The sequence below is a fragment of the Mus musculus genome, chromosome 17, assembly GCF_000001635.26.
Source record: "Mus musculus strain C57BL/6J chromosome 17, GRCm38.p6 C57BL/6J".
Lineage (NCBI taxonomy): Eukaryota > Metazoa > Chordata > Mammalia > Rodentia > Muridae > Mus > Mus musculus.
Genome location: NC_000083.6, coordinates 40008577 through 40024379, shown reverse-complemented (window position 1 = coordinate 40024379; position 15803 = coordinate 40008577).

Below are 15803 nucleotides of genomic sequence, written 5' to 3'. Positions count from 1 at the left end.
ATTCATCCCATCTACAGACACCAAATCCAGATCCTATTGCTGATACCATGAAGAGCTTGCTGACAGGAGCTTGGTATAGCTGTCTCCTGAGAGGCTCTGCCAGAGCCTGACCAATACAAATGCAGGTGCTTGGATCCAACCCTTGGACTGAGCACTGAGATCTCAATGAAGGAGTTAGGGGAAGAACTGAAGGAGATGAAGGGGTTTGCAACCCCATAGGAAGAACAACAATATCAACCAATTAGACACCTCAGAACTCCCAAGGACTGAACCACCAACAAAAGAATACACATTCAGTGTTCCATATCTCTAGCTGCATATGTAGCAGAGGATTACTTTATTTGGCATCAATGGTAGGCCCTTGGTCCTGTGAAAGCTTGATGCCCCAGTGTAGGAGAATGCTAGGGTGGTGAGGCAGAAGTTGGTAGGTGGGTTGGGAAGCACCCTCACAGAAGCAGGGGCAGGACATATAGAATATTCAGTTTGTGGAAGAAAAACCGGTATGGAAACAATATTGTTTATGTAAATAAATAAAATAATCTGTTTTTAAAAAAGAAAAGGAGAAAAAAAGAAAGTAAAAGATTGATTGTCATTTAGCATCTCACATTTCACTGTCATACCCTATAGTGTGTTGGGACAGGCTTTTATGGAATGCATCCATCAGACCTTAAAGTTGTAGACACCTAAATTCCAAAATAAAATTATAATTACTTATTTCCTCATTATATTTTACAGAACAAAATATATGCTCCCTTTTAAATACATTTCAACTATCTAAGAAGATAAAAGGCCCACTAACTGGATAATAATAAGGTGTAGATATTTTATTCCTGGAGAAGTTCTGTTTATTTGTTTCCACAGGGTGCTAGAGATGCCAGACCAATTGACTGTGCCAGGACAGAGACTTCCACACCTGCCACTTCTTTCATACCCACATCAATATCTGCAGACTCTTCACCTTTGTCAGATACTCCACAGAAAGAAGACACATAGGACATTGTTCCTGATGCACTTATTTGGACTAATTCTATGTTGTTCTATACCCAGGAGATACAGGGGACATAATTATTACTAAATATGAGTATAAATATAACATTTCTGATAAGGATGCTATTGGACTAATTGTATATTTTCCACCATGAGTTATAATGTATTTTCTTTGTATAAAAGCCACCTTATGTTTGTGCTACCTGTTTGCTACCTGTTAATTTCTCATAGCCTTGCTGTAAAGCTCCTGCTATATTTGCATTAGAACAGGCTTCTATTTCCCTTTTACTATCTTCAAGATTTATAGCTGAGCTCATTCTAGGCATTATATCCATAACTGCTATATCAAACCAGTTGCAATTTTAGCTGTGTCTCTGATTCTACAAATATGCTTGCTAACCATGTAAATTCCTTGACCCAAAATATTTTGTTAGCATTGATTACTCAGGATAAGGCTGATAAAGAGAGATATAATGTTTTAGAGGAAGCTGTCCTTTCCATAGGGACTCAGGTTTAAGATATTAAAACATATCTAACACCCCCATATTATGCCACATGTAATTAGATTTGTACTCCTCTACCCTATAGCATTTCAGAGATGTCCTGGTAACAGATATAGCACATCTGCAGAATATCTGGAACAAATCACAGCCTTCTATAAACACGGAAAAGCTACATTCATAGATTATTGCTATTAGCCATTTTCAAAATATAGATTTCCTCTGCAGAGGAACTCACTAACTTCTTTTCAAATTCAATTATAAATTTTGTTAAAAATAATTCAGTATGTGATTTTATTTTAAATTTAGTAGTTATTATAGGTTAGTTATTCTGTTTCTGCCTCTTCCAGTTGTCTTCAATTGACTAAGATTTGCTGTACAATATGCTCAATAGTGAGATCCTTTATTTATTTTACTTTATTCAAAGGAAGGAGATTTCAGGAGACATCTAGGGTAGGGACTTTACTGGCGAAGGCATCGTTTTGCATGGCTGTCATGGGAAGACTCTGAATTTCAGGGACTTCAGAGGTCTCATCTCAGGATTTATTTTTGCTGTTGATATATGTTTCCTGTCTTTATTATGTAGGATAACAATTCATGATCAGGGAAAACATTCCTTCTTGCTTAGCTGTGAGACTATGATCTGGTAAGTAAAGGTCATAAACTATGCATGGATAATATACTGTAGCTATAAGGACACAAGATAAAATATTGACTGGTTTATGTATACAAAACTTCAAAACTAATGAGACACAAGGCAGGTGACATGTCTCTTAACAAAACTGTGGTAGGTAGTAACAGATCAAGGATATGTAGTCAGTTTTTTTTGTTTGTTTGTTTTGTTTTTGTTTTGTTTTGACAGGGTTTCTCTGTGTAGTCCTGGCTGTCCTGGAATTCCCTCTGTAGAACAGGCTGGTCTTGAGCTCAGAATCTGCTTCTATAGTACTGGGATTAAACGCGTGTGCCACCGCTGTCTGGCTGTAGGCATTATTAAGGAAACACATGTGAACATTTTTGCTGAAACTTCTTATCAATTTATGACTTGAATTAGTACCTTAAACTTGCTAAGAACTTATGGAATGTACAGATGCTTGGAAAACCATCTGATCAATTCTCCTGAGAAAGAATGAAACTAAGAACGAAGAAAGGGGAAGGTTCTTTCATTCAGCAAATGTTTTTTGCTTTTACAATAGAGACCTGGAGATTTCCTTACTTTCAATAATAGAATGGTGGAGGTTTTCCTTTCAGCAGCAATAAAGGTTGGAGCTCCTTTTTTTCCCAGAAGAAGTGAGGTTTGTTTTTTTTTTTTTTTTTTTTAATTTTTGGTTTGTTGTTGTTGTTGTTTTCTGCAATGGTGCATGCTCAATCGGCTCTACTCAGTGGAGCTTATGCTCCACTCACCAAATGGATGTATGTATTCATATGTAAGTATAGGTTGTATGTAAGTATGCGCAACCAGAGTGAGTGTATGTCTGTCTGTGTGTATTGCCTATGTACTTTGTCTTTCTGAGTGCATGATTTTTTTTCCTTTTTCTCTGTCTCAACAGAATTTAAAGAATTCTGAGACTCTTGTAGCCTGCAATAAGACAACAAAGAGCCAGAATAATTAATTTGCTTTCTTAATTTCCCGATGCTAAGCAACAGGTGTTATTCTCCAGAAGCCAATTGTTTCAGGCCACAAAATAGCAAAGAGTTAGGAAAAGTAAATATTATAGAAAGTAAGCAATTTTAGCCCTGCAAAAGTAAGTCTTGTCCCTGAAATCCATTGAAGCTACCCAACATTAACTGCTAAAAGACCTGGTTTCCAGAACTAAAGCTATTACTTTTTTAACAAATAATGTTAAGGCCTTATTGCTAAGGCCAACACCTACATATTTCCTGAACATGAAGAATTCAATCTGATGCTTGCTTTGAAACTTAACCACTACTGACTATAACCACTCCACTCTCTACCGGATGAGAAAGGTAAACAGCAACCCAGCTACAAACCCTTTGACATAAAATGGTGACTTAACTGCAAGATACTCTTGTGTAAACATGTTGAATAAATAAAAAATTATCCCATTGATTTTAAGGACCTCTAGATGGTATGTTATTTTGCCTAAGACTGTTTGGTAGCCAAGAACATGATATTAGATATGCCATGGAACCTTGTGGGAAAACTAATAAAAATGTTCTACCACAGGAGAAGAGCAACAAAATATTTCTTGATGACATGTTCTCCTATAAACATAGATTAGTGTCTTGCCCAGCCATCATAAGAAAAGTGTCTTCCTATAGTAAGTGGATACAATTAAACCCACAGCTGGACCATTTGCAAAGAGTGAGAAACAATGGAACATTTAGGCTTAAATGCAATGTCTTTATCAAATCCCTCTTGTCCATACTCAGGAAACTATGTCAGAGATGGCTGAAGGGTTGTAAGTGCCAATGGAAATGAAAAAAGACAAACAAACCAGGCTTTCTGTTACAATACAGAACTAATGCACAAATAAACTCAGAGTTATTGTGGCAGGTGCACAAGACTGTGTGACATGGAATTGTTTGGGTGTTAGGATTGAATCATAACATGAAATAAAATAGTTGTGTTTACAATGGTAACCTGTATTGGCTAGTCTTAGTAGTGCCATATGAAAAAAGGAGGACTGCAGAAGCAACACAGCTTCTGGGACATACCCTGTTTCAGGATCCAGAAATGCTGGAAACAAAAAAAAAAAATGTGGGCACTGGGGAGAGCCCTGGGGAAGAGGAGGAAAGAAAAAGGGGCCCAAATTCCAGTCAGAATTCCTGGGCTCTGGGCAAGCAGACACAGGTATTAGGGGGCTGCTGGAAGGCTTTCCAGGAGGCCCCTTGTGAGCATCTTAGCCTCTGACCCATGCTGTGAGAGGTGGAGAAGGGACAGCCCCTGACCTGGGGGCCCCAGGGCCACACCCTGTAGCCCCAGGGGTATGGGAGAGAGGGACAAGGTAAGAGAGGTTCCCAACACTGACCAGAGTACACAGCCGAACTTGAAGGGCAGAGCAGACTCTCTATGGATTAAAAACTGTATTATAGAAATGCAGAGGAAAGAAAGAAGGTAGGGGGGAGAGAGAGAGAGAGAGAGAGAGAGAGAGAGAGAGAGAGAGAGAGAAGTAGAAGAAGAAGAAGAAGAAGAAGAATGGATAGAGAGAAAGAAAGGAAGAAAGAAAGAAAGAAAGAAAGAAAGAAAGAAAGAAAGAGAAAGGAGAGGAAATAAGACAAAGAGAAAGGAAAGAGGAGAGAGCAGTGAGAGGTGAGAGGACAAAGGAGTGAGGGGGGGCTGAGCACCCCTTTTTATGGTCTTCACTGTTGCTGGGTAGCTGGGGAGGAGTTTAACCTGAAAGTCAGTAGCTTGGGCCATTGCTTACATGACTATTGACCATGCTTCTCTTGTAGGGGCTCTGGGAGGTGGTACATTAGGCAGGGGCTGGATTTCTATGAGCATGAGGGAAGGCCTACCGTGCCATGTAGGTGAATTATGACCATCAGGGTTCAGACCTCAGCTTGACTGGAGACCAGCCTGCAATTCCCCATACAAACATCTGGGCACCTTCCCTGTCAGAGGAGAGGTGTCCTCCTGGGAGGGCTCTGACTGCCAGAGCAGGTGAGGGAGCCATCCTGTGTCCCGGGTCCCTCAAAGACCAGTCTGCCCAGGTGAGAGTGTGGACTGCAGAAGCTACAGCTTCTGGGACAAGCAGAAGCTACACAGCTTCTTGGACAGGCCTGTTCCCTGCAAGAGAAAAGCTTGCCTGCAGAGGTAGTACTCTGACCACTGAGACTTAGGAGAGAGCTGGACTCCCAGAACTGCTGACAGAGGCTAACAGAATCACAGGAGGAACAAAATCCAGCCAGAGACATATATAACAACACCAGAGATTACCAGATGGCTAAAGGCAAACGTAAGAATCTTACTAAAAGAAACCAAGAGAGTTCACCTTCATCAGAACCCAGCACTTTCACCTCAGCCAGTCTAATACAACCGAAAAGCAAGAATTAGAATCAAAATCATATCTCATGATGCTGATAGAGGACTTTAAGAAGGGCATTAATAACTCACTTAACGAAATACAGCAGAACACTGCTAAACAGGTAGAAGTCCTTAAATAATTACAGGAAAACACTTGTAAATAGGTAGAATTTGTTAAAGAGGAAACAAAAAAAATCCCTTAAAGAATTACAGAAAAACACAATGAAACAGGCGATGGAATTGTACAAAACCATGCAAGACCAAAAAGGGGAAGTAGAAACAATAAAGAAAACCATAATGAGACAACACTGGAGATAGAGATCCTATGAAAGAATTCAGGAACCATAGATTCGAGCATCAGCAACAGAATACCAGAGATGGAAGAGAGAATCTCAGGTGCATACGATTCCATAGACAACAGGGCACAGCAATCAAATAAAATGCAAAATGCAAAAAGATCGTAACTCAAAACATAAAGGAAATCAGAGACAAAATGAGAAGACCAAACCTATGGATAATAGGAGTAGATGAGAATGAATATTTTCAACTTAATGGGCTAGCAAATATCTTCAACAAAAACATAGAAGAAAACTTCCCAAACCTAAAAAAGAGATGCCCATGAACATACAAGAAGCCTACAGAACTCCAAATAGACTGGACCAGAAAAAAATTGCTCCTGACACATAATAATCAGAAAAACGAAAGCATTAAATAAAGATAGAATATTAAAAGCCATAAGGGAAGAAGGTCAAGTAAAATATAAAGGCAGGCTTATTAGAATTACACCAGACTTTTCACCAGAGACTATTGAAGCCAGAAGATCTTGCACATATATTATACAGACACTAAGAGAACACAAATGCTAGCCCAGGCTACTATAACCAGAAAAACTCTCAATTACCATAGATGGAGAAACCAAAGTATTCCATGACAAAACCAAATTCACACAATGTCTTTCCTTGAATCCAGCCCTTCAAAGAATAATAATGGGAAAACACCAACAAAGGACAGACACTACACCCGAGAAAAAGCAAGAAAGTAATCCTTCTACAAACCTAAATGAAGACAGCCACAAGAACAGATCCCAACTTTAACAACAAAAAAACAGGAAGGAAAAGTTAATTTTCTTTAATTTCTCTTAACATCATAGGACTCAATTCCTCAAATAAAAAGACATAGACAAAAGACTTGCTACACAAACGCGACCCAACATTTTGCTGCTTATAGGAAACCTACCTCGGGGAAAAAGACAGACAGTACCTCAGAGTGAAAGGCTGGAAAACAATTTTCCAAGCAAATGGTCCGAAGAACCAAGCTGGAGTAGCCATTCTAATATTTAATAAAAATGACTTCCATCTGAAAGTTATCAAAAAAGACAAAGAGGGGCACTTTATACACATCAAAGGTAAAAATCTACCAAGATGAATTCTCAATGCTGAATATTTGTGCTCCAAATACAAGGGCAGCCACATTTATTAAAGAAACTTTAGTTAAAGTTCAAAGCACACATTGTACCTCACACAATAACAGTGGGAGACTTCAATACCCCACTCTCACCATGGACAGATCCTAGAAACAAAAAATAAACGGAGACACAGTGAAACTAGCAGAAGTTATGAAAAAATGGATTTAATAAATACAGAATATTTTATCCTACAATAAAAGGATATACCTTCTTCTCAGCATCACATGGTACCTCCTCCAAAACTGACCATACAGTTGGTCACAAAACAGGCCTCATCTGATACACAAATATGGAACATATACCATGCATCCTAACAGATCACCATGGAATAAGGCTGATCTTCAGTAACAACATAAATAATAGAAAGCAAACATTCACATGGAAACTGAACAACACTCTACTCAATGATTCCTTGGTCAAGGAGAAAATAAATAAAGAAAGAAAAGAAAGACTTTTAGATTTTAATGAAAATGAATCCCCAACATACCCAGACTTATGGGACACAATGAAGGCAGTCCTAAGAGGATAACTCATAGCACTGAGTGCCTCCAAAAAGAAGCTAGAGAGCATACACTAGCAACCTGACTGCACACCTAGAAGCTCTAGAATGAAAGAAAGCAAATTCATCCAAGAGGAGTAGAAGGCAGGAAATAATGAAACTCACTGCTGAAATCAACTCAGTGGAAACAAAAAGAACTGTTCAAAAAATCAACCAAACCAGGAGCTGGTTCTTTGAGAAAATCAACAAGATAGGAAAACCCTTAGCTAGACTAACTAGAGGACAGAGTATCAGTATTCTAATTAACAAAATCAGAATTGAAAAAGGGGACATAACCACAGAACCTGAGAAAATCCAAACCATCATAAGATACCTCTACGAAAGGCAATACTCAACAAAACTGGAAAACCAGGATGAAATGAGCAACTTCATAGACAGATACCAGGTACCAAAGTAAAATCGAATCAGATTAATGATCTAAACAGTCCCATTTTCCCTAAAGAAAGAGAAGCAGTCATCAATAGTCTCAGAGGCAAAAAAAAAAAAAAAAAAAAAAAAAAAAAAAAAAAAAAAAAAGCAGCCCAGGACCAGATGGGTTTAGTGCAGAGTTCTATCAGACCTTCAAAGAAGACCTAATTCCAACTCTCCTCTAATTATTCCACAAAATATTAAAAGAAGGTACTCTATCCAATTCATTCTATGAAGCCACAATTACTCTGATACCTGAACCACACAAAGATCCAACAAAGAAAGAGAACTTCAGACCAATTTCCCTTATGAATATCAATGCAAAAATACTCAATAAAATCCTTGCAAACCGAATTGAAGAAAAATTCCAAACGATCATCCATCATGACCAAGTAGTCTTCGTTCCAGGGATGCAGGGATGTTTTAATATACAGAAATCTATCAACGTATCCCACTATATAAACAAACTCAAAGACAAAAACCACATGATCATCTCCTTAGATGCTGAGAAAGCATTTCACAAAGTCCAACAACCCTTCATGATTAAAGCCTTAGAAAGTTTAGGAATTCAAGGCCCATACCAAAACATAATAAAAGCAATATACAACAAACTAGTAGGCAACATCAAAGTAAATGGAGAGAAACACAAAGCAGTCTCACTAAAATCAGGGATTAGACATGGCTGCCCACTTTCTCCCTACCTATACAATATAGTACTTGGAGTCCTAGCCAGAGCAATTAGATAACCAAAGGACATCAAGGGGATACAAATTGGAAAGGAAGAGGTCAAAATATCACTATTTGCAGATGATATGATAGTATGAATAAGTTACCCTAAAAATATCTAAACCTGATAAACAGCTTCAATGCAAGAGCTGGATATAAATGTAACTCAAACAAATTAATTGCCTTTCTCTACAAACAGGATAAATGGACTGAGAAAGAAATTAGGGAAACAAAACCCTTCACAATAATGACAAATAATATAAAATACCTTGGTGTGACTCTAACTAAGGAAGTGAAAGATCTGAATGATAAGAACTTCAAGTATCTGAAGAAAGAAATTGAAGAAGATCTCAGAAGATGGAAAGATTTCCCATGGATTGGCAGGATTAATATAGTATAAACGGCTACCATACTGAAAGCAGTCTGCAGATTCAATGCAATCCCAATCAAAATTCCAACTAAATTCTCCACTAAGATAGAAAGGGAAACTTGCATAATCACCTGTAATAATAAAATATCTAGGATAGCAAAAACTCTTCTGAACAATAAAAGAATCTCTGGTGGAATCACCATGCCTGATGTCAAGATATACTGCAGAGCAATTGTGGTAAAAACTGCATGGCACTGGTACAGGACAGACAGCCTGATCAATGGAATAGAATTGAAGACCCTGAAATAAACCCATACACCCATGGTTACTTGATCTTTGACAAGGGTGCTGAAACCATCCCATGAAAAAATGACAGCATTTTCAACAATTGGTGCTGGCACAATTTGCGGTTATCATGTAGAATAATGTGAATCGATTCATTCCTATCTCCTTGTACAAAGCTCAAGTCTAAGTAGATCAAAGACTTCCACATGAAACTAGAGACACTAAAATCTATAGAGGAGAAAGTGGGAAAAGCCTCAAAGATATGGGCACAGGGGAAAAAGTCCTAAACAGCACAGCAATGGCTTGTGCTGTAAGATCAAGAATTGACAAATGGGACCTCATAAGATTGCAAACTTTTGTAAGACAAAACACACTGTCAAGAAGAGAAAAAGGCCACCAATAGTGTGGGAAAGGATTTTTACCTATCATAAATCTGATAGGGGACTAATGTCTAATATATACATAGATCTCAAGAAGCTGGACTCCAGAAATTCAATAACCTCATTGAAAAATGTGGTGCAGAGCTAAACATAGAATTCTCAACTGAGGAATATCAAATGGCTGAGAATCACCTGAAAAAATGTTCAACATCCTTAATCATCAGAGAAATGTGAATCAAAACAACCCTGGGATTCCATCTCACACCAGTCAAAATGGCTAAGATAAAAATTCAGGTGACAGCAGATGCTGGTGAGGATGTGGAAAAAGAGGAACACTCTTCCATTGCTGGTGGGATTGCAAGCTTGTACAACCACTCTTGAAGTCAGTCTGGCAGTTTCTCAGAAAATTGTACATTGTAATACTGGAAGATCCAGTAATACCTTTCCTGGGCATATACCCAGAAGATGCTCCAAATGGTAATATGGACACATGCTCCACTAAGTTCATAGCAGACTTATAACAGCCACAAGTTGGAAAGAACTCAGATGTCCCTCAACAGAGGAATTTGTACAAAAAAAATGTGGTACATTTGCACAACGGTCTAGTAATCAGCTATTAAAAACAATGAATTTATGAAATTCTTGGGTAAATGGATGGATCTGGAGGATATCATCCTTAGTGAGGTAACCCAATCACAAAATAAGTCACTAGATATGCACTCACTGATAAGTGGATATTATCCCAGAAACTTAGAATACCCAAGATAAAATTTTCAAAACACAAGAAAATCAAGAAGAAGGAAGACCAACATGTGGATACTTCATTCCTCTTTAGAATAATGAGCAAAATACACATGGAATGAGTTACAGAGACAATGTTTGGAGCTAAGACGAAAGGATGGACCATCTAGAGACTACTCCATCCGTGGATACATTCCATAATCAGCCACCAAAGCCAGACTCTATTGCATATGCCAGCAAGATTTTGCTGAAAGGACCCTGATATAGCTGTCTTGTGTGAGGCTATGCCAGTCCCTGGCAAATCCAGAAATGGGTGCTCACAGTAATCTATAGGATGGAACACAGGTCCCCCAATGGAGTAGCTAGAGAAAGTACCCAAGGAGCTGAAGGTGCCTGCAATTCTATAGGCAGAGCAACAATATGAACTAACCAGTACCCCCAGAGCTTGTGTCTGTAGCTTCATATGTATCAGAAGGTGGCTTAGTTGGCCATCATTGGGAAGAGAGGCCCCTTGCAAAGAGTTCTTGCAAAATTTATATGCCCAAGTACAGGGGATTATCAGGGCCAAGAACTGGGAGTCAGTGGTTAGGGGAGCAGGGTGTGGGGAGGCTATAGGGAACATTTGGGATAGAATTTGAAATGTAAATAAAGAAAATATCTAATAAAAAAGAAAAAAAAGGAAATATCAAATGATCTAATCCCTCCACAAGATCCATCTATAAATTATTGTATTATTTAGTGATTAATAGGAGAATGCCTAGACCATTGGGAATATTTCAACACATGGGCTGGTGGTGTTTGTTTCTATACATACACTCATAAATATATAAAGATACTTAAACTTATATTAATAGTGAATTATTCTAGCTAAAATAAAGTAGGATTCTTTGATTATCTATCAGGAAACCTTTGTTTTAGAAACCAGGATCCAGGAGTGGGTGAGTGGAGTTGAGTTACCAACCCAAGAAACCAATTCCAAACACCAGCATCAATGTGCAGATACACTGCATTATAAAGTAGAATGTGATTTTATGTGGCCTTTGGACCAATGCAGAATCCACATGAGCTCTGGAGTACCCAATTACTTCACTTTTATTACAAGGAGGGGCCAAGCAGCCAGCACTCGAGGCTACTTCTGTAAAGATGGGAAAGTAGTCACCTCCTGTTCTGGGTCTATCTGTGGCTACAAGTTTTCAAGGGTTCTCTCTCTTTTGTCACAATGGCATCATTGGACAGAGACACTTTGCCTATAAAAGCAGAATGGAAGCCTCCCTCACCATTCACCAGATCCCAGCCAGTGGTCACTGAATCTGCACTTTGTGTAATTTGTTCATTGTCTTCATGTCTCTTTTGATATAGACTGCCATGCTCTTAGGTTGAGTCAGCTTGACAGGCAGAGGCTTGGAAGCAACTCACAAGGCAAAAGAATTTCACAGAAACTCGCTCCTGGAGTCTGGCATTCTCTCTAACCCATACATTAATTTTCCATCCCCACGTTAGTCTAGTGTATGGATCCATGTGCTCTCTTTTAGTATTGTCCTATTATCAGTGCATTTTAAGATTCAATTCTGACATCGCTAAAGCTTTCGCCAGTGTTCCAACAGTCCTAGAACGTCCTTGAGCAAGACCATGGGCTTGAAATTCAGTAAGAATGTTGCTATTCACTGACATTCAGAATAGCCTCTGGTACTACACTCTCACTTAGAATAAAAGCCAAGTCTATCCCATATACAGGAATTTACAATGGCTTAGGAAGTAGATCGGGCTGTGGTTTTCTAGTATTGCATTATTCATGAGATGGTTAGCTAGAACAGATCTCCCTAGTTAGAACCATGACTTGGGTGTGAAAGCCCTTGCCCTAGGAGAGTAAAGACCTCACACCTAGCTTCCTTCCGGTCTTTGTGTTTTCATTCCTCTGTTTTGTGTAAGAGTCATTAAGCATCCGGTAACCTCATTTGTACCTTGCAGGTATGTCATCCAACTTCCTTATTGTCTTCTGTATAACAAGTTTGATGCTCTATTTGACAAATTACATTCAGATTCTACATAACCTCTCCTGTGTGCATCTGTTTGTCATTCATCCAATGCTTTGCCCACCCAGGACTAGAGACCCATTCCACACAGACAAAGGGGCCCAGAGGGTCTGTGGCAATAGACCTTCTCACCAATGCTCTTTAGAGTTTATTTTTCTGTATTACCCCACTTCTTTTCTCTTATATCCTGCAGTTTACCTCTTTATACCATGCTTTTGCTCGGATCTATGTAATTCCACGTACTTAGAAACTGAGGTAGGTAGATCTAATTATAAGAGATAACAGACTATCCATACTGCTGAAGTATTTTGGTATTAGACAAAACACTGAAACTATGGAGCAATAAAGAAACTTAAGAAACTTTTGAATGCAACAAACCACCTAATTCAAAGTTAAACTGATAATGAAAAACACTTGTGCTAATATTTATTCTCTTACAGTTCTATTTCTAACTTAAAAAAAAAGGAAGAAACTGTCTACTCATGAGATGAAATTACTTTTGCCCCCTCCAAAAAAAAAAAAAAAAAAAAAGAAAAAAAACTGGAAATTTGATGGGAAATGTGTAAAATATGTGTATTGAACAACCCTGAAATTAGGCTATAAATATGTTAAGTGTACTTAATGTAGCTGTGAATGAGTCATGCATGTACACTGGGCCTGATCAGTCTCTTTTGATGAACATGCTTTGTTATAACAATGATCCATGTGAAGTCAGGGATTCAGCATGTGTTCTCTTCACTCTACCTTTTTGTAACTTGATCCAATGATAGTGGATGTATTTTGGTTTCCACTACAGACATTTGTGGTTATAAAGAAAACATCCCAACATTAGGTTCTGATACAAACTCAGAAAGAAACCCCACATGTAATGATGACAAGGCCAAACACAAGGATGTTTTAAATCATGTACTGTGGATATCAGAGGGATAAATGATAAAGGTTAGTAACTTCCCCCAAGATCAAAACATGTTTGAATGGGTGACCAATACTAATAGCCACTTAGATGACCTATCTTCTTTCTTGACAGTCCAGAGTTAATTTGATGCCTAAGAGCAACAATGAATACAGTAAGTTCACACTCCTTGTCAATGGACTTTTGATATCCAGACCTAAAATTACAAAAAAAAAAAAAAATAAATAAATAAATAAAGAGCAAGAGGAAAAAGTTGATGAGGAAGTGAAAAATGTAGAGTAAATGATGATGAAGGCCTTTTTTTAAAACATTCAACAGCTTTTGCAATCTAACAACCCAAGTCCACATTTCTGCCATTAAGCAACATGGTCAGGTCTGTCATAGCAATACACTACTAGCTGGCTTATTCCATCTCTGTCTTAAGCAGTGTACTGGCTGTCATTTGTTTCAACTGAAGACAAGCTAGTCATCAGAGAGGAAGGAGACTAGGTTGAAGAAATGCCTCCATAAGATTCAGCTGTAAGGTATTTTTTCAATCTCTTATCAATGTGGGAGGGCTCAGGCCACAGTAGGTGCCACATCATTACTGGGACGGTAGTCCTTGGTTCTATATGACAAAAGCCTGAGCAAGATATGTGAATGAAGCCAGTAAGCAGCATGCACCATGGCCGCTGTATCAAATCCTATTTCAAAGTTCCTGCCCTGTTTTGGTCCCTGTCCTGACTTCCTTAGATAATGAGAAGAAATATGAAATTTGTAAACCAAATAGACACTTTCCACTTCAATTTATTTCTTTTTAATCATAGGTTTTCATCGCAGCAAGCTTAAAACATCATCCTGGATAAACTAGCACAGACCCCCCCCCCCCAGAAGTAAAATCATAAACATGTTACATATTTGCATATAGGTTGATGGCAGATATTAATTCTCCAATAATATATAATTTCTATGACCCAGAGTAGCTAGGCAAAGAGTAAGAAAATACAGTAGAGCAAAGAATCTTCTTAGAAAGGAGAAATAGATAGATAATCATGGTTGAGCATTGAGCATGGATATGTTGTTGGGTAAAATAGGATGGATCAGAGGATCAAAGTAGAAAGGGAAGATTCAATTAGAAGGTTTGAGGATTCCACATCATTTCATCCACACTGAATTTTATTAGCCTTTTGCCTTTCCCTTCTTTCCCTAAACTTTCTTTGATTGTACCTTGCTACAGTGAGATGTTTCCTCTCCATCCCTCTCCAAATTCATTTTACACATATTCTTCTATACCACCCTCATTAATGCATCACCTACCAATATCATTTGCATTGAGCTGACTTCCTACACATTTGCTCTAATTTAAACATACATAATACACAAACCTATGACCACACATGAGATGCAAACCTTTGCATTTATCTTTCTATGCCCGAGAAAGCTCATTCAGGATGATTTATTCAAATTTCTTCCATTTGCTTTCAAATTTCATTACTTAAGTTTTCTTTACGTTTTAGTAATATCACATTGTGTACATGTATCAATTTTTATTATGTATAACTCAGGTGATGAGAATCTACATAGACTCTATTTCCTCACTATTGTGAACAAGGCAGAAATAAACATGGATGTTCAAATATTGATACAGAGGAATGCAATGTTCTTTGGATAAATGGTCAAGGATGTTTACACTGGATCAGATGGTATTTCTAGTTGATATTTTTGACAAGCCAAAGGCTGATTTCATACTGGCTGTCCTTTTGTGGTCTATCAAAACTGCTTCCAGCATATCTATTATCCATGATATCATTTGTGTTACTAAAGATGGTAGTTTTGTATAAGTAATTTGACATTTTTCTCACAATTTGGTGTGAAGTTTTCACACTTGTGAAACTAGTTTTTCTCAAAATCACAAACATCTATTCCTACTTGTATTCCCTCATCCCTCTTCCTTGCAAGTTTATGTACTTTTGATCTTTCCCTTTTCAGTATGCTGAATCTCATTATTGCCACTTGTATGTGCATGTAGACTGTAGGGTCTCCTTCCTAGGGGATCATATCAGGAAATTGAGATCCTCTAAATTCTTCTTTTCCTTTGTATTCGTTTTATTCATTTCTCACTTAATTGTTTCAAGCTTCAATCCCTATAATGAGCAGTAGTCAAAAACGTGGACAACCTTATTTAGTTATTGAGTTTATTAGGAATAATTAACCTCATTTTAAGTTCAAATTTAAAGGATACACGAGAATCATCTCTGCCTTATACATATTCCTCACAAATTAATAGATACCTTTTTCTGAAGGTGAACATGTAGCATAAAATACTGAATCAAATAACTAATCTATGTATTACCAAGAGTGAGAATACATTGACATTCCAGACTAAAGAGACCAAGTAAAAGTTTAATACCTACTCTGCACATGTCAAAGCAGCATATAACAAGATGTATGTTGTGACCACTTACAACATTA